The 21,304-nt window shown below is 39.5% G+C and overlaps 1 protein-coding gene across 2 annotated transcripts in view; it reads left to right on the top strand.

Annotated features, from left to right (window-relative positions):
• LOC128876568 (mannosyl-oligosaccharide 1,2-alpha-mannosidase IA) overlaps positions 1 to 21,304 on the top strand; it is a 540,141-nt gene that overhangs the window by 380,258 nt on the left and 138,579 nt on the right. The window contains exon 1 of one of the 2 annotated variants that reach the window (XM_054123043.1): positions 2,073 to 3,091. The exons of the other annotated variant lie outside the window; for it this stretch is intronic. The gene's annotated coding sequence lies outside the window, so the exon portion shown is untranslated. Of the gene's footprint in view, positions 1 to 2,072; positions 3,092 to 21,304 lie in introns of those variants that run through there. 2 annotated transcript variants of the gene reach the window in all.

Below are 21,304 nucleotides of genomic sequence, written 5' to 3'. Positions count from 1 at the left end.
ACGTAAACGAATCCTTCGTAAAATTTTCAACCGCGAAGCTTCGTTTCGTCCAACGATGGGATAATCTTGTTCGAATAATGGACGAACAAAGATAGCTTGACAGCGATTTACAATGTGAAACATAACTGTATTGAAAATTCAAATTGAAATTTCTGTTGGAGAAGTCTACCTCGGACGTTGTTCGTTATTTATTTATTATTTGAAATGTATATCCACAAAGCATTGGGGAAATATCAGTATTGCCTTCCAAATATAGTTTAAATATTTGGCAATCAAATACGTTTATGAATGCCGACGAGTGAAGATTATTAGTTCGCACGGAGGTGAACCATTGCATTTAATTTATTATATAATTGAACAGTGACTTGATTATTGCTAAGTTACTAATTTAATATTCACTGTTGCATTCATATCCCATTATCGATATTTAGCAATATTCAGTTATACACTTTGCTTCGGGAGCCGAAAACAATTCGGAGAGGGTTAATAAAAAATAGCATTCCTATATTTATAATTTAATCACACAAACGCTACAACGAGTTCTTTCCTCTCTCCTTTGTGATCAAATAATCTTCACCGCAGCGATGGCGTATACCTCGAGAAGATTATCGGTTTCACTTAATTTGAAAGCGATGTGCCCTAATTAAAAGAAAAAGAAGAACGCGGAGAACTTGGAGTTAACCGCTGGTTAATAACCAGCTATCAGTTAAGGATTCTCCCCCAGCGCGAAGAGTTAATTTGCTTACACTTTCCCGCCTATCTTTGCACGAATTTAAACCGAGGGCGGCCAGTTCGACTGCGACAGAAGCGTGAAACAAGAGCAAATTGTGTCGCAGCCTCCAGTTAGTTAGCATATCAATAACGTGACCGAGGTTCGATAACCAGCGCCGTTCGCCCCTCGAAAACACGTTGTCTTACTATCAGTATGCCTCGAACACGCCACGCCGAATGCCGCACTCCAATTTACCTGAATGTAAATTCGAAGTTTGACCGCCGGCTGCTTTCGCGACCGAACGCAAATTGGACGACGAGGTGGCAAATCGTGTCGAAGTTCGACGCCCGATCGTCACTCTTCACCGACACGTGAACGTTCCTGAATAATTAATTCGATAATTTTTTAAACTCAAACGTAATTCTATGTGTTCCTTCAGGATTGGAATTGGAGTGTCTTCTATCGAGTTTCGTGAGTTCGCTTCAGAAGTATACTTAATTGACTAATCCTCCTGTTACGAGCATTTATTTATATATTTAATGGCTTTAATGGCATTTCGAACTAATTTTTGAATGATCTTCGTTACACGAATTTATTCGTTTGTTGAAACCTGTGGCAAACAATAATATGTTTAACATTCTTTACTGCAGTTGTTATAATGGAATGGAAACAAATGCAGGGATGAATAAATAGGAAAGTCCAATTATTGTACTCATCTTCAAACCCCTGAAGTGCAGGTTAAGTCCAATAAAGTTCCCTTTTACATTATATTATAGTCTACATTAGAAAGGTTTCTGTTAGAAGGATTTTTCATTTTCATTTGTCCATAAATCGTTCTTATTAGTCAGTACCATTCTCATAATAACAGCAATCACAACAGTACCTGCTCCAAAAATACTCAACCCACAATTAACTCAAGAGCATAGCAAATGTATCAGTACCTAGCAGTGCACATAAAAATAGAATATTCATTACATAAACCATCTGCAGTTTAAATCTTTTGATTTCAGTACATCTGTCAATGTTTACATCAAAATCAATTACTCGTCAAAAAGGTGAAGGAACAGTCACACCAAAAATTCTACAAAGAACACGTTACTCAATCGCTCATCACCAATGTGTTAGAAAATGAACTTCTAAAGTCTCCTTTAAAGAATTCTTTATGTTCGCGAGCATAACCCATCGCTGGTTCGCGGAAGCGCATTCCGTCGCGGCGAACGGTCGGAGCCGAAGTGATCGCGGCTGCGGACCAGCGTCTGCTCGAAGATGGTTCGTCGCTGTTCGGCTTTGCTCGGTTATACACGAATCGGGGCGCCGTGGAAGCGAAGTCGTTCGACTGGAGTCGTGCGAGCGGCCGCAGTCACTCGTGGAATCCTGAGTCGTGTCAGTGCTCCGGCGGACGTGATCGCGCGCGCGAGTGTGTCGTTTAGTAGCGTGGCTTTTAATCGCTGAGAAACAACGCGTGCTTCCGGTGCGGTGAATACTCTAATCGCGGTGCACCGACGAAGAAGCTGATCCACGGAATTCGAAAAATTCCGAGAATCGGTTCTCGGTTCGACGACACGCGGAGATCTCCCAGAAATTGAACCGTCTCGATCTTCGAGCTCCTTCGATTTCGGAGCGACTGACGACGATCCAGGCATTCCTCGAGTTTTCCAAGCACCGACGTCGCTGTCTGCGGTGCGGCGTTCTGCTAGAAATTCGGGCTGCTACCTGCGAGAAAATAATCAACGGCCTTGCACCTGGCACTCTTCGACCTTGACAGGTTTTACTGCGGAATTTCGCGTCGAGTAACCATCGGTCCATCGAGCGATTTACGACCAACCCAGGGGATCTAAAATCTCCAACTCTCGTCCCAAGTGGTTAATCCCTATCGTCTTCCGCTATCCATCGGACGCTCGATCATTCGGAACACTGCGCTCTCTTGAAACCTCCACGTGTTCGCTGGCTGGGGAATCCCTGTCGTCGCTGGCGAGCCTGAGATCGACTTCCACGCTGGTGCATTCGGAACTGCATGCAGCGCTTGGCGGGTCCTCGATGTGCGTTCGGTGAACGAGTTACTCGCGCTGCGTTGACAAAAAGCTCGCTCGACGGAGCCGCGATGCGTAGCTGAGGGTCCGTGAAAATCGTGGAAATATTCGAGAGAGCCCTCGTATCTGGGGTGTGCGTGCTGTGAGAGTGTCGACGTTTCGATAACTGTGCTACGCGGAGTGAAAACGCGCCGGTGGATGGTATTATAATTGGCAGTGGTGGAGGCTGATGCAGTCGGTGCGTTTAATTAAAGTCCTCGTCTGATACGGAGCGTCGCGAAGACCTCGAAGACCTGCGATGGGAGGAATCAGCGGATAGAAGAGCGACGCGATATTTGGTTACGTCAAGGTACGAGAGTTTCATTAATCGATTTAACCGAGCACCTGTCTCGTTTTTTCCGAGCTCGATGCGTCGTTAATGAGTTTGACTCGCGGCATTGTGCCCAGAGACGGCCTGGGTGTCATTGCGACGATTCCGGCGCGGAAATTGAAAATGCGGAGATACATGTGTCTTTCGAGGCAAAGGAATCGTTGAATTGGAAATCGATCGATCCTTTTCCTGTCTTCGGAGTTTTTCATCTGTTTCCTAGGGTGGCGGGTGAAAATGTGATTTTTTAGGGGGAAATGGCGAATTTGTAGGGTATTTTCAAGTTTGAGTAGGTTACCGCAAAGGTTGCATAGAGTTAGTATTTTTTAAGGATAGTTGTACATTTGTGCTCCAAAACGGAGATGGGAGGAAACTTGTCTAGATATCGAAATGATGAATAAAAAGTACACATTTTTTGATCTGTTATGCCTCGAGTAAATATTGGAGTTTAAATTATGAGTGAAAATTGTTTTCACTTTATTTAGCATCTATTATTTATACAAAATTTTGTCTACCTCTGCTCCAAAAATGATGACACAACTTGGATATTTTTTTTGTTAATGAAGTATTCCTAGTATTAATCAGTGTTCGACTCAAATTTTTAAACAAATTGAATCAGTTTGTATAAATCGTTTATATTCTAACAATTTTAAAATGATACCACTAGTTTTGCTGACGTCCTTATCGTATCATCTAAAGATATGCATCTTTTTTTATTTTATTTATAAGAGTTCTCTCTCAGGACTCTCTCGAATATTTCCGCGATTTTCATGGACCCTCAGCCACGCATTGTGGCTTAGTCGAGCGAGCTTTTTGTCAACGCAGCGCGAGTAACCTGTTCACTGAACGCACATCGACTGTTATCAAAAGCCAAAGTGTCGATCAAAGAAATAAACTATACATAAAATTGTATTTCTTTGTACCTTTTGTTCATATCACTGCTCTTATCTTCAAGTTAGCAATGGTGTATATCTCTAAATGATACAGAAATGAATTATTTTTAATGAAACTAGAGCCTTCAAACACGTCATCATAATTTTTCTAAACGTGCCACCAATATTACTCACATCGGAAGAGATTCTTTTATCACTTTGTTGAAGTATATGCGGTTGATAGCACTGCTGATTTGAGATAGTGTTAGGCGCTAGTATTATTAAAAAGTAATTTCTTATATTTTCCTGGTAGGACGTCAATCTTCACTAATTAAACTAGACTTCCCTTATCGGGGAGAAAAGATTTCAGTTTTAAAAATTTATCGCGTCGTAACGTTAGTACTCATGAAATTTCAACACCGAACTGATAAGGTACTCTGAGAATGACAGTGCTATCTCTGGAATAATTGATTATTCTAATAGTTATCCTCCATTCGACGTTCTGTATCTACTTTACCTTGACCCTTGTTATTTTTAATAAAACATTGTGAAGCTCTAGTGTGCAGTGTCGACAAATTATTTTTCCATTTTTAACATTACATTGATATTCGCTAATTTAGCAAACCTTAGTATTTATATTAAATGAAAGGAATTATGCATACCTTTTCGAATGAGTCAATACATATTAGACACAGAGCTATAGAGAATCGATGAATGATTTCGAAAGCAGCTTCAATTTTCCCAAATAGTGATCTCAGAGGTTTGGAATTCCAGTTCGCATAGGATTCTAAGCGGAGTATGTACTTCTAGATAAAGAATACCCTTGAGTCATTCGAGAGGAATCAGCCTGTTCTTTCATAAACTGCGTTTTTTTGTTTGCAATGGTGTTAAAAATAATGGATATATAATTCTTGATTATAAAAGGATTATAACAGAATCAAACTCCCGAATCCGTACGTGAACATACGCTTGTATCGATAGCGCTCTTTCAGAGCGTAGTCACTCCAAAATCTTAAGGCGACCCAATTGTGTTCAATTATCTCACTGTTATTTGGTTTTGGAGTAAAAGGAATATTTTTGGCGTTTGCAGTCTATATTAAGCTGTGACTTGTAATTTCAGAGCGTCGGTTGCTCCGAAATCTTAAAACGACCCAGTTATGTTCGATTATGTAAAAAGATTTTAGTAGCTTTATATGCAATTAATTATATTAGAATACATATATCTGTAACTGTCATTTAGTTTTGGAGTAAAGGAATGTTTTTGACGTTTGCAGTTTATATTAACTTGTGAGTAGTAATTTTTCATATTTTCGGCACATGCTGGTCTCGCAATTTCACGTATAAAATAACGCGCGATCAATGGCGTGGCAACCAGTTCTAAAAGAGCGTGATCACCGAATCTGAATACCATCCCAGGGACAATCTCTTCAGCTCTCCAGTACATATATCCCCGTTGGGCGGAGAGTAGGGTACCGGTTGGTGATGTCGACGAACTCGAAGAAGGTTGACCAAGGCCGTTTGGGTCTATTTATAGCGAGCCAGTAACGAGGTAGACATTTGCCAGGAATCGTATTTTCGTAGATCCTCGAAGAATGCTCGCGAGGGAGGCCTCGATAGCCTCGGGAGTCCTGAATTATTTTAACCGCGTCTCCGCCGAGCGTGCGCCACCTCGGTGGCTGCGAGACGTCGGTTTATCGCTGCCACGGCTTTGTTATCACGGCTACGGTACGCGTAATAGTTCCAGGAAATCGTTACGGTCAATAAGTCGAATCGAAGTTTATCGAAGTGCATGTTTACGGAGATGTTTACGTCTGGGTTAAGCTTCTGCAAGGATAACGTGATTTTAGAGTCACGTTCCCATTGTGTGTACTTTCTTCGATTTAACACTGAATCTACCATGCATGATCAAATGATTGTTTCGAAGCTTTTGCGTAGATTTTCATATGTATGATGTATAAATATTCGAATTATTATTAGTATCATTCAATGTGATATCACGTGAAATATTTTTGCATTCGATTGAAAAATGTGTCATTGAGACCAGTCATTACGTTAATAATCGGTTTTGAAAGAATTGGACAGTATGTCGTTTGAATTTTGTTGTAGCATTTATTTTTGTAGAATCTCAGATTTTGTGAATTTTCTCTAGATTTATTTTCTTTGACACCTGCCCTTCGAAATTCATTTTTTGAGTCTCATAATCTAAAGCCACGATTGTTTCCGGTTCCTCTAGACTATTAGAATGTCATTCTAAATAATATCATTAATTATATTGGAATAAATATATCTGTAATCTTCTTATCATTTGAATTCAGTAAATGTACTGTAGAGAGAAAGAAAAATCAATCGTGACAGGTGTCGCCAGTTGCATTGGGTCAAACGTTAAGCAATTTTTCCCGCATGAATCTGTCGTATATCTGCTCAGACAGGACCTGGTTTTACCAGTTCCTGAAATCACCCAGTACAGCCGAGTAAAATTGCGTTCTCCGTGGAGTGTTTTGCATACACGCCTTCAGTCTCTATGGTTTCCCGCGGAATATCCTCTTTCACTTCGATATTTGACACTTTTAACAAACCTTCGTGGATTCCTTTCGCGGGGCGGGACCGCGACGCGTAATTCGAGAACCAAACCGGTTCGTTCTTATGAAATTTCTCGATGCCGTAAGCCCTTAGCATTCCTGAGTGAAACGTGTAACGTCGCTTTTCATTGAATCCCCCCCGCGAGTAAACTGTTCCCTCGCTGGATCGGAATCAAGCTCGATTTACATGGAAAACTGGTACGTCGTGAGAAACTAGTATTTCGTTTCGATGCTTTGCCATTTCTATAAATGTTTTCCCAAGGGGGTACTTTAGGATTTTTTTTTTCTTTTTAGTAGCAAGAAGTCATCCTCTCATATTTTTATTTCGTAGCACCTGTGTTTTATTGAAAAGCAAACGCTTGGAGTTGTTAGTGCGAGTCAGGCATGGAATATACATACAATAGTATTGTAAAATAACAGAATATGATCTTCAAAAATAATGAAATATATTTCTTAAGAGTATTTCAAAACACAAATATAAATATTATGTTACTTGAGCATATAATATTTTAAAGCAACATAAAATTACAAATTTCATGATAACACAGTATATGGTATTATAGAATAATCTGTATATGTATATGAGAATGAAGCCCTGAAAGGATATTTCCACCCGTGCAAGGAGTAAACAAAGAGCTAAAACGAGAATCGATGGGGGATGAAAAGAGATACGCGAAATCGGTGGATCGTAAATTGTCTAACGCCCGTCTCTAAAGTAGACCGCGGCGGAGAAAAGGGAGGACGAAAGAAAAGAAAAAAAGGGGGAAGAATAGCGGAAAACGTCGCGTTAAATGGTATCCCCGGCAAAGCTCGAGACCGCCGCACGCGCATATTCCATGCACGTACAAATTCACGAACAAGATAGCCCTGTAGATCCAGACGGGCGAGATGTAGCGGGGGTGGGTATGATACGAGGGTGCTCTACATTATGCAACGGGTCTTTTAAAACTGTATACATTGAAAAAGTTCCAGACACGGTGAGCCAGTCCGAAAATTTAAATTGCGCCCTCGTGCAACGTTGCGTGCAACTTTATGCTCCCTCCGGCCTTCTTTTTCCGTTTCTTTCGAGTGCTCGTCTTTTCTCCAACCCCTCCTCTCTTCTCTTTGTCTCTGGCGAGGCCTGTCCTTTTCCCGCGTTTTCACCAACCCTGTGGCCACTTTTCCACCATCCCGATCCTTCTCGTGGCTCTCGTTTCTTCTCTTGTTTGTTTATCGTTTCTCGTTCTCGTTGTTTCGCGTTCCACTCTTTCGGCTCGCGTGTTTCTCCACGGATAGTCGAAATTTAAGGAATTACTCGACCTTTTTTTTAGGCTGCGAAATATTGCTCGGATGGGAGAGTTATTCTAGCGATTTACTGGGTTTATCTGCGGCGAGCATAAATGATGTTTACTTAAATTAAACGCTTTTTCATGAAGTGCAGCTGGTTTACTTATTTGATGAACGTCTCAACTCTTAATTTAGATCCTCTTTATTTAGAGTCAGTGTACATTTTAAATACTTAAAAATTTCACAGTTTCATCTACTGCAATAGTTTATTTTAGAACATTGGAGACTGCCCCGACATCGACATTGATTATCTTCACACGATTCGCGGACTAGCATAATCCAGCGAAGTCTGCGGTGACATTCACCGAATTATCGATGTAAACCGATAGCTTTGAACTTTCTTTCACTGACATTTCATGCTAATTGTGATGATGCAGACCCCGTACAATACTAAAAGTGAAAGGTGCTTCGATTGTGCCCGAATCGGAACGGAATCTGAAATGTGAAAGGTCTGGCACACAGTCTGCGCCTGAAATAACACATCCTTGCTCCGCTACGAATATTTCTCGCATACTTAGCGATTCTACCGCTGATTCACACTTGTTTGTATCTCCGCTTTGCGTAACTTTGAAATAATGTTGCCGGCTGCAAGAATTTTTTTCGATCGTTTTCAGTTACATTAAACAGCTTGAGAAAATAGCTTCCACGCGTAAAGAGTGAAAACTCCGTAATTTCACGTTTAGCTTAGAAAGTCGATGACAATTTCCAAGCAGAGCGTTGCGATACTGACGTGGACAAATTAATGATTCGTTTTCTGTTTGTTCTCCATTTGTGTGTTGGATTTTTTAGACAAGTAACACACAATAACATTTCGAATATAAATAGTCACAAATATAGTAATTTACGATCGAAAGTAGGGCAACGAGACACGTTCGAAGTTAACTTTTCTCCATGCTTGTTTTTCATCGAGACGCGTGATGGATTTGTTGCCACTTTTCAAATGAAATTTACTTTCACAATATTTTAACAACAATTCAATTTACATCCTGCGGTGTAGCGCGCAACATTTTCCCAATCAAAGATCGATTCTTTTTTAATTCGCGAGCGCAATATCCAGCGGGCACATGTAGCACATTTAAATGAATTTCCATTTTCCAACGGGAAAAGCGAGGTAGGAAAAAGTGATTATTATATTTCGAGCCCCTTTTAACGCATTAATACACGCCGTCCTAAAAACGGCGTGAGAATTATACAACGTTGAGCGATGAAGTGTAAAATAATATTTTTTGCTGATCGGAAACTGTTTTATTTAGTAATGAGTTACTGCCCTGCGTACAATGGAATCATTTCTATAAAGATTACGTAATACTTTCTCGCACAGTCTATAAAATTTGATTCAAATGCCACGCTTTCCCGAATCGCATAAAAACAGATCCAAGGGGTGGGTCCATAATTCGGTCATTTATAATCTCCAGCAGTAAGAAGATGAGACGGAACTTCTTATTTTCAAGGTACTTATAGAAGCAGTCGCATAATGATATCACGATTACGATCAAACCGAGCGCAACCTGCTTTAAAATAGCGTGCGAACTTCTCTTTCATTAACGTTTCTCGAGTAATTTAGCTCGGTCGCGGTTTTATTCGATTTCCTCTCTCTGGCTACCTTCCCTCGGTCTCCTTTACATCTTTCGCCGTGCATTATGCAGTCAACTTCGATAGTTGCAATCAAAGGGGGGCCAAGATACGGGACACTGACTCGTTTCGCGAAAAGCATCGGAGAGGAGAACGTCTTGAGCGTGATAAATATTTGCAACGTCTTGAACGTTACCGTGGGGGTCCATTCGACTAGTTCTTCCAGAATTCGAAGGAAAATTGTGAGATGGTCATTTCTAGAAGTTTCTAATTTTATCTCCGAGACAAGAACACTTTTCGATGCAGTGCTGAAACATTGGATGCTGCCAGTCGGTCGCGTTGAAATAAAATTGTAGGAGTGCAAGGGGTTAAAAGTTGCTGGAGTTTATCAGCGCGTATCGATGGACTTCATTCGTGACACGATGACACATGACACAATGATTACCGTATTAAGTACATGGAACTGGGTTGAGGGGTCGATGTCGTGTATGCTCGAGTTGTCCAGTATTAACAGGAAGTTGGTAATAGTATTTCTCTATACCCTTAAACGCTTCGATCCAGGTTTCCGATAGTTAAACAGGTGGATTTTTTTCAAGGAAACAAATTTGCGAAAGAAATAAAACACAAATGCTATGTTTAAGTGTCCACAAAATCCTAAAGGTCTTTTAAAAAAATACTTGTTATTTATACGAGGTAATATGTGCAAAAATATTGTTCTTCTCAAAAGTGTATGAGGTAAATGAAGTCTAGTATGTTGAATACGAACAAAATCTGGTTCGTTAGCCTCGAAGGATATTTTAATGTTTATCATAGTAGGTACATTAGGTATGCAATGTAATATTCTTCGACTCTTGGTATTGGATCTGGGACGAAACACCGTAATAACGTTTGATGCTTCTTATTACCAACATAATTAAATTCTTATTAGGTTAGGCATGCTAGGTACACAATGTGAGTCGTTGGTAGAGGCTCTGAGACGATACACCGTAATCATTTTTGATGCTCGTTGTTACCAACTAATTAAACCTTCATTACGTTAGCTAAACTATGCAACGTAGTGAATCTAGGATACGTTAGTGTAATAATTTTTGATACCCTTTAATAGCAGCCAATTAAATCTTTATTGTGTCAGACACGGTACATATGCAGCAGAATATTCTTGAGCTGTTGCCAGTTCACGCAACACGAAACGCCGTAATTTTCGATGCCCCTTATTAGCATCTAATTAAACCTCTGTTAGACGCGGTAGGCAATGTTCTTCAGAAGTGGTGCATCTGAGACGAAACGCTCTGTTAAGTTTTTATGTCTCCTATCACCGATTGAATCTTTATTACGACCCTAAGGGGCTGTAGCATGCGAATATGCAGCTACAGTACGGGCTTAGCGATTCCGAGGTACCCGAGCTGTACGCATGTAACGAGCCAACAGACATGTAAAGCATTGTAATGCGAGAATTTAAGGATGATGTAAAACAATTTAAATGCGATATGGAGCAAGAACACGTGCGTGGAAATCTAGTGAATTATAAGAAGCAAGGCTGGACCAATAGGTACGGTAATCAATGTCAAACAGTTTACATAGCTTTATAAAATAAATAAACAATCATTAGTACGTTAAACAGACTAAATATAGTAGTGAATCTAGAAACAATATAAAAATTTTCGATACTCTTCATCATCAACCAAATGAATCTTAAATACGTTGGATATGCATTGAAGTGTTCTTGAGCAGTTGCCAGAGCATCGTAATTATTTTTTTAAAATTATATTTTGTAATAGGATATGACTCCTGTTTCTACATCCTGTAACGAAAGTGCAAAGGGTTAATACTCTTTATTACAACTCAATTAAATCTCTATGATATTAAAACCGTTAGAAATATTCTGCAAATATTTTTCAGGTCTACTGCATCTCGACCAGAACACCCCCAGTAATTTTTAACGCCCCTTAAACCAATAGATTAAGTCCCTACCATACAAGACGCGTTAGTTATGCACCGTGGCGTCGTTGAGCTGTTGGAAGTAGATCCGCGAACGTGGCTACACGTCTTGGGCGCGCATATAAAGACGCGACACGCGAGTCGCAGGCATCCCGACGCCAAGTCCGAGGTCACGTAGCGGCGGTCGATTTCACCGCGAGCGTTACCTAATGCAACTCCGCTGCAGAACAGATTGATACACGGTTGCATCGTTGCACGGACGACTCGCGTGACGTACGACTTGAATGATTCGCCGTGAGGTGAATTGCCATTCATGCCGCGCCACGAGCTACGCCCGCGCTATCTCCGAGATACGAACGTGGCTCGTAAATAGATAGCCTCCTTACCACCTTGACCGTATGGAACCGAGATTTTGCCTTCTCCTCGGGGAGGAACGCCCACGCCTCGTGGCTTTCGGCGTCGCAAATGGCATTCCTAGTACGGAGATCAAAGAACTTTTGGATGGATTGGGGTGAACTCTTTGGAACGGGGGCAGTATATCGAGATTTGGAATCAGGGAAAAATATAGAGAAAGAGCTCAAGAAGTTTGGTGGTCTGGGCAAAAGGTAGTCGTAGTAAATTTAACAGAGTTTTTGGCAAAAACTATATCGTCTGAGTTAGAGATTTGTTTAAAGAAGAATTGGTAGCCTCGATGTCTTACAATTCTACTGGATAATTTTAGATTTATATTAATTACTTCCAACCACAGATGCCTACATGCATACACACCAATGATTCTCTATCTCGATTTCCACCGCAATAGAACACGCCAATATTGCATAGAAGGCAATGAACAAAACAAGCCAGCTGATCATTGTTCAACCCAACGAACCGGTGTAATGATATATAATGACTCGTAACATTATTAACAAGTGCACTCGGTCGCACCGACGATTCCCAGCATGTTACATTAAACTGGATGTAATAACGTACACAGTCAAAGAGATGAATTATCATATTCATCTTTCAGCAAATAATCGCGGTTGCTTTAACCCAGTAGCTACCAATTTTGATTGTTTTAGGTTGGAATGGCTTGTGAATGACTGGTATATGTTATGAAATATAAGGTTCCTGGGTTAGGATCGTAGCTGAGCAACTTTGAAATCAAACAGTCAATAATATTCGTGTTTAGAGAAAGTCGTCTTTGTTAGTTTTATATATAATATAAGTATTTAATGAAACCTTTATATTAATAAAGCGAGACTGCTCTAAGAAGAAATGTTTTTCTGAATTTTCTATACCAATTTTCGAATTTCAAGTTCCATTGACGAAAGATTTGTTTCGTATTCGAGGAGACAATAGGAGAATTGCGTGCGTTCTTCATCGCAGTTGTCATCATAAATTATACATGAAGAAGATAAGTCATCTAAGTGCCTTGCCAGATGATAGACACGAGTGACATAGGAGACTGACTCATGCACGCCACGAAATACAAATTGATATTTTGTCAGTACCTGCCATGACCCGAGACAGAGTGAAGTATATCGATTCGCAGGTCGGTCGAGACCAGGCTCCTGCGTTTTGAAGAACAAGACAACCATATCCTTCTATTTCCTTATACATATTTTTGTTTGTTTCTTAAACAAACACGATACACAGTTGCCAAAAATGCCACGGACCTTTATGCAAACATGTATTTTTATCCAAATATTCCTTGCGTTGGACGCCCGTAAGCGTTCAATTCACATGGTTATTAAATCTCTAAATTTCTCGTATTATCTATAAACTAATTAACACGTTGGTCGCCACGTCACCTAGAAATGAGAGGACTTTTCGTTGAGGGAGTACAAAAATGAATTCCAAAGGCGAGGCAATAATGAAAATAAATCTAGACAAGATTCGTGAATTTGACGACGTTAAAAAAATTCTACACTACAACAAATGCTAAATTATCTAACCTTCGATAATCTTCATAGTTTTAACTTTACAACAATTTTCACGAGTTTTAACTGGCCAGAAATTGGCCAGTCCTCCGCCATCCACCTACCTGGAAAAGGCGTTGCGGTCCACGAATTGGGAGCCCCTGCTTTAACCAGGAGTTTAGTCATACGCGTGTCGAGGCTATCGTCGGAAATCGACATTCGGAAATAACCAGGCACCCTACCTTTCCAACTTTTCCAATCATACCTAGGCCGAAGTTGCTGCAAGGCGGGGCGAAGGCGGAGAGAGGAGCGTAATGAAAGTTCACCGGGGAGAACTTCCGTCGAGGAACTTTCCCCGTGGCTGATCCCGCGACCGGTCCGTTTGCACGTCTTCCCTGGCGAGGTCCCGTTGACCCTGGAACAATACCTGGAACCGGTTGATTTATTTCGCTCCCCTGATTAACGCCCCGCCGGAAATATATTTTGCTGTCGGGAACAGCGGGCACGGCGGGATTTTTCCACTCGAGCTATGAATAATCAGGAAACTGTTTTCGCGACTACTGCGCGCGTGTCATCTCGCGTCGAGGCTCGCCACTCTGATTGCAGCCGACGGAGAGTGGGACGCGAGGTGATAGTTCCTGCTTCAGGTAGTTCGGAATGGAATGGAAAACGTGGAGCGACATTTGTGAAACTGATGTATGCAGTTTGGGAGTTCTCGAAGTTTTTAGTAATTTTCATTGGGGATGTGTTGGATTCTTCGAATTTTAAATTTTCTGAAGGGAAAATATCTTTCTTCGTATTTGGTGTATGTATAAGTTCTGAAAGTTCCTTGCAATGGATTATTTTATTTTAACACATTGCTGGCCGGTCACGAGTGAACTCGTTTTTACACTTGGTTTATCTATTTCAATTTATGAAACCCAGGACGATATACAAAAATTTTATTTTTACATAAGAGTATGTAATTATTTCATTTGAATTCGAGTTTATTTAGATTGTCTTAATTTCGCATTCAATTGCGAAATAATAGCCGGTGACACGAAGTCGCTCTTGTGTAAAATTGTCGGTGAACAATGTGTTAACTAGACGAAATCTACCGAAAAGTCTGAATTTTAATTATCGCCTTGCAGGAATGAATTTCGTTCTTTAACCGTCGTCCCGTCGTTCTGGAAACGATTGTAACCCTTTAGCGCGATAATGAACGCGAAGGAATCGTCCATTGTACGTTAATGCGCGGGCCACTCGCAATAAATCTCGGCAGAGAGAGGGCTCGTTCCGTGGAGTTCACGCAACCGTTAATTTTCCGTGTGCTTCTCGCGATGATAGGAACGAAATCCGCAAAGACGGGACAAAAAGAAACAAACGGCAAAGATACGGGCGAACAAAAGGTTCCCTGGGTAAATCCAACGTTTTCGTTGCCCTCGGACCACCGCGGTGGCGGTTCGCTGAAAAACTTTTTGCTCGACTCGTCACTATGATTTATCGACGTAGTGACAGAAGCACGCGCAGCTGGATCGATTCCGGGCTGCGGAATCGTTTCCACGGTACTCGAAGAAGCTGTTGGAAGACAACCACTCCGAATGTTGACACTTTTGTCTTTAGTGCGGGCGATGCTGGCTCCTCCATTCCCGACGGCTCTTATAAAACTCTCGCGAAGGGCGGTCTTTGACGATATCACGTTGAATACGTTTTGGCTTCTGCTTATGAGAACTGTCAGGGTCAGAAGCACAGCCTTTGATTCGTGGATTCGATATAAATAGAGTGTACGGGGTGTTTTAATCGAAACAAAAATGAGATGAACCGGAACGAAGTGTATTATTCTGATTCAGAATTTATTTACGTGCTCTGATATTTTGTTAACACGTTGACTCCCAGACAAGTATTCTTGAGAATTTCTGCTAAGATTAAATATTATTCATTGGAGACTACTTAATCAAACATCTATCGTGGTATTTATTTTTGTAACTTCATCAAAATTCATAAATTTCATTTAAATTCATTTCCTTTCATGCTTAACATTTAGAATTAATTTTTCTAGTTCTTCAGTGAATGTGGCGAAAACATGGCTTTACTCCAAAACTTTATCAAAATGAGTTAATATATATATCGAATATAATAATATTTTTGTTGAACTACCTGATATATCCATGTGGCATTTCAGAGACTTTAAAATATTAAATGTTGTGGCTTGTTAATCTCAATGGTATTGGTTGTTGTGCTTGTTTGTTGTTCGTTGTCGATCCAGTAACATTGGAGCCTGAATTTTCACTCGAATAAATGATAGCTATTTGCCAATTGTTACGCGAGTTTCTGTTGGTCAACGTAGTTGATGAATTCGTAAGTTTCTGTTGGCTAATACCCCCTGAAAACAAGCAATTGATATTTCTCTCGAGTATGATGTCATAATCTTTTCATGCTTGAAACTACTCACTCACATGTACTTATGTACATCGTTAAAATTCACCGTTCTGCTATTATGTAAAACTAATAATAATAATAATAATAATGATAATGATAATGATAATGATAATGATAATGATAATGATGATAATAATGATGATAATAATAATAATAATAATAATAATAATAATAATATTCCTTACAAGTACCCTTTATTTTCGTTTTTAATATGAGGACTGAAGTCGTTGAATTAATTAAAAATGAAAAGAAACACAAGATTTAATAAAAGCTGCTCTAAACACACTTCTAATTTCATTTAACACTTTCTACTTAACACATATACCTGAACTTCCTCTACGAAAAATGCATGCAATGGCAACGTATTCAAACACTCATACTATTGTACACAGAATGATTGTATGCTGACCGAAACATGATTATCATACATTTATGCATGATGTGTCAGCCCTCGTGCTAAGGAGTGCTGCAAGTAATTGCGAAAGAGAGTTTCACTGTTCGAGGACGATGGCCATATAAATTCCTGCAGCGAATTTGACAGTATCAACTACAATCGATATTTAAGCATGGGTACCCTTTCAGAAATCGACGTTCTTTAAGTCCCGGCGCCTTTAGCATTAATGCAAGACTCGCGAACACGAGTTTCCTCTATAAACTCGGATTACGAAACTTTTATCTCGGCTAAGAATTTTTCACGGTCCTCGGAATAATTGATACAAACTTCAGAAAAGTCTACGTTAATATGAGTTGCAGCTGAAAGTAACTCGAGCGGCGTTATTTATTGTCGTAATTTCCGCCCGTGGAAAGAGGAACGAGATATCCAACTGGCGGGGTGGAAATACCCCTTTTTGCGAACTCGACTATATTTATAAAGAGGCTCGCAAGTGTGAAATAATTAGGAACAATGCTCGCCAATTAACATTTTAATTTGTAGGTTTGGACATGAGTTTTACAGAAACGATATAGGAATACAATCTGTTTATTTCAATGTTTATTTGCTTTGGTGACAAATTTCTTAAGAATGAATACGTTTATGGAACTTTTCGGAGCAACTGTATTCGTCTGATATCGTGATATGACTCTTCTATTCGTTATTATTTAACTTGTCAAATTATTTATAACATATTGTACTATTTAATACAAAGATGCTCTGGTATATAAAATAAAGATATTTTATGACGAGAGTCCTGAATTTCGATAATATATTTTTTGAAATCAAGTATTTTGAAGACTAATGAATATAAAATAAAATCTACACGAGACCCGAAGAAATTAAATTATACTTTTTCCACGGACGATCCCCCTGAGGCTTTTTCTCTCGAAGGATCGTGTCTCGTTTCACCCAGCTCGGAATTCCGATTTCTATAAATATTGGCGCACTCGTGTCAACACTGTTCAATGTTCCAAGGAACGCCAACATTGTGTTCGCATCGAACCGCGTCGAGTGAATTTTCCCGAAGCATGTGGGGACCGAAGTAGACCAAAATCGAATAAAGTGTTTCGCTCTCCGGAGTTGGAGAAGTAGGCCACGAGGTCCTCCCAGGGCTTGACCTTACATACCTCCACCGAAGAACGTATCCAACGTCGCGAGTGCACTTCCTTTCTCCGCTAGCTACTCGAGGAAGTTGCCTTCGAGTGTCGAATAATGCAGGAATTTCGAATTTTTCAAGTGCAAGTCTTCCGTGCCACTCTATAGACGAGTTACGTCTCCATTCCATCGATTAACCCCTCTGGGACTGAAACATTTCAACGTACCTGGTCGCTTCGTAATTTTTACGTATTTAATTTAAGAGAATCTTAGTCCAACTTAATTATAGGCGTAAACATGGTTTTCAAGATTTAAATTATAGAGCGTACGTCAATGTTTTACGTTGGATCCTCTGCCAGGTATTAAACTGCATAAATGTTGTCATTTGAAATATTAATTCCATGAAAAGGAATTTTTGTTTAAGTCATAAAGCTTATTATAAATAGAAGACTGTCGACTGTATGCATCTAATAATAACGAGAGAGTGGTATTTAATGAACTAATACACATGACTACTATATAATAAAAGATACTAATATTTAGTAAAAAATCGATCCGTATATTGTTTAACTGGAACATTTCAGAAGTACATTAGGTTTCACTTCGTTTTATCATGTAAACAGTGTTTCCAATAATGGACTTTTCTAAGATCAACAGTTTCATTTAATCGACTGTTCCCCTGAACTGGTCTTTTAACTGCGATTCTAGTTAAATTGCCTTCGATGCTCCATTTTAGGGACTTTACCGCTCCAGGATTAAGCTTATTATCGAACGAAATCCACCGGTGTCTCGAGCCATAACAATTAATTACAGATTGGTGACGAAAATGAGTGCAAAGCTCTAAAAATGCAAACCTGATTTATCGACTGCCGTAAAAGAGCTTAACGAACAGAGTACGCCATAAAAACGCAAACTCAATTTGTTCGTTTATTTTTTCACTAATTTCAGAACTTTTTCGAAACTCGATATATCTGTGTTTTAATTCTGGTTTAAGAGTCGTTCGGTACATTTCAGGTAGTAAAGACATTGACAATCTATTACTCGATTGAAAGGTACTAAAGAAAATTTCAGAATCAGCATCGACTTTCTCATTTTTTATTTGTTTTAATCTGGCTGTAGCGAAGTTGTTTACAAGCTGTCGAAAAATTCAAAAGTCTATAAAAGGAAGCGACATTCGTTTATTTCTAACAATCCCATAACTAGGTAGCTATTCAACTTGTGTGGTGAAAATAAGAGGGAGTAAGAAAAGGTTGAGAAACAATGCCCTGGAAGACCTAGTTCGCCCGCGATATGTTAATTCGTTGGAATTTGGACTCGTTTAAATTTTCCGTGTCAATTGCGATCAAGGGAACGGGAGCACGGGTCAGTATCAGTCGGAAACGTTATCAGTCCCCGTTGTTCCGGCCAGTGGTTCGCTTCGAGGAGTTTAAGCCCGCTGTCAGTTGAAACAACGCAAGTTTTCATCGTGTTTCATTGTTTACTCGGACCTGGCTTGGCCTATCACTACGACCAAGTTTCCGAAGTGGGCCACGTGGCCCCTGTCCATGGAGAAAAGTCTCTAATCGCGAGTTCGTGGCACTGGCAGCCGATAACCATACAAGGGAATCGCGACTTTCGTCATATTGTTCCAGCCGCGATCGTTCTGGCTCGCAAATTAAATTTAAAGCCTATTAATTAACTTGACCCTATCCAAAACAGACCAGTCTTTTGGGAATATTTTCAGTGAAAGCTTTGCAGTGTAGGTAGTTTCAATTTATAAAGACAATTAATAAAGATTATTTTATTTTACATCGTCTCGAATTAAAACGTTAATTATATTTTTATATCTTAGAATGAATAAGACAATCTTAGGGATGCATAGAAACATCGAGGTTGAGGGACTAAGAGTGACGACAATTTGAAAGATTAATAAGAATATGAGTAAATAATATAAGTAAATTATTTCCCATGGAAGTACATAAATGCCAGTGTCTTCTAGTCACTTCTAAAAAATGTGAACACTGAAAAATTATCCCTAAAGTAAAAGCACATGCTTGATATTGTAATAACAACATACATTGTCTAAAACAGGTGTGTATTGAAAATTTTACAGATTCCTTTAAAAATTTCCATTTCATATATATATTCGCGCTATTTTTATATTTTTAAAAATATTCGTCCGCGAATTTCGATATGTCTGCGCAACGCAGATATCCTTTTATCGGGACGTCGACGGTCAGGGTTATCATTCCCAACGACGTAATTCACTGTTAACAAGCGGATTTTTTTATTGCCTCGTTTCGGTGATGCCTCTTCCTTAGAGCCTCTATCTCGAACGTATTCATAATTAATAATGATTTGCTGAACGGTCCGCTCGTAAAAACAGCTGACGCTTGCGCTTTCCCTTGTACTTATTATGGCGTGTAATAATGTAAAAAGATAATGGCGCGGCCGGAGAATAACGATTCCCCCATTAAATGGAATTTTCTGGTCGCTGGTATCGCGATCGTGGGATAATTAACGACGCCTAACATCTGATGGATTCAGGATGCCGTTACCCCTTATTCGAATGTTTGCATTCCACGCTTGGAATGATATGATGGCTATCATGTTGCTTCATACTCTCATTTAACGCTACAGAAAATAATAAAAATGTCAGGATACATTTGCTCTTATTCCTTATTGCGCTCTTCGTTCGCGTTCGTTAAGAGAACGATGGCAATTTTTATTTATTATAATTTCGTGGATGGTTGAATGGAATTAGCGTAGAATTTTTTCTTGGTTGTTATATGTACGTAGTATTATACGTCCTTGAGCCACATAATTTGAAAGAAAAATATAATTCAAGCTGAACAGTGTCGACCTATTAATGTGTCTTCTATTTTACTTATTTAATATTCAGTGGTAGTTCTTAGCAAAAATTAATAATTAATACATAACATACGAAACTTGACCTAGCAGATCGTGTACATAAATTCCCATAAATCTGCTGCACTATGAAGCAGTGATTTCAAATTACCATTTTACATAAAAGTGGTCTGAATCTTCAGAAGCGTATCTACCGTTGGTTTTTCCTGCGTCGATAAATGTTTGTCCGTGCTCTCGACGTTGTAAAGTAAACAATTTGAGGGACGTATAACAGCCGATAGACGACCTGCTATCGACGTTTTAGAGCATGGACGTAGACCGGTTTTGAAAGCGAGCAGCGGCGCCCGGTGGAAATAAATTGAAAATGACGACAAGCCGTTTAAAGACCGCAACTAATAACTGTAAGTAGCGAAACGTGCGAGGCTGGCACAATTTACCTCGATAAAGATGCTCTTACGAGGCAATATAAAACGTCGAAACGATCCCGCGTGATCCCTTGTTATTTTGCGTTATGGCGTTCCGCGGCAATAGTCGTGTCACAGGATGGTTTCTCCTTCTGGCCGCTGGGTATGAAAATGGTTACGGAAGACTTGGTTCCGTTTGTGTAAAATATTTTACTGCCGAAACGTTTCAATAAAGCTGCGTTTTTTATAACAACTTTAAACGCGCGAAACTTTTATCTCAGTTGGACTCCTTTTGGGGGGACTTACTTTTTAAATTGCGTCACAATAGAACCTTCGTTACGGCCAAAGTTTTTTGCAATTTACAAGGTTTATTGCCAAATGGAGTTTTACGTGGTTGGTAAGACGCTAATTATAATAATATTGAGTAATTGGAGAGGTTTGTTTGCTAGTAACCTCGAGACAATTTGTGTTCGCATTGGCGGTGGTTAGCTAACTCGAAGCTCAATCTATTTAAATTTATTCGTATGAAATGAGCTGTTCATATTTAATATTAATGGGAAACTGTCGATAACCTACACGAGTATAAATTTAAATGAGAGTAGTGTACTTAAAAATGTCTATCCTACGTTGTGGCTTACATTACACGCGTGTATAACTATTAAAAATAAAATAGGTAGGTTGTTGGTTGCAATAAGTATATAAAATAGTATTCTATATTTTACGAATAATAAATGAAATGGTTTTATTTCTTTTTTAATTTATTTTGAGTATACTCGCAATGTTGAAATATAATTGCTGGAAATAGTGGTA

The sequence above is a fragment of the Hylaeus volcanicus genome, chromosome 5, assembly GCF_026283585.1.
Source record: "Hylaeus volcanicus isolate JK05 chromosome 5, UHH_iyHylVolc1.0_haploid, whole genome shotgun sequence".
Taxonomy (NCBI): domain Eukaryota; kingdom Metazoa; phylum Arthropoda; class Insecta; order Hymenoptera; family Colletidae; genus Hylaeus; species Hylaeus volcanicus.
Note: the sequence above shows the minus strand (reverse complement) of the source record. Positions and strands in the feature narration are given on the sequence as shown.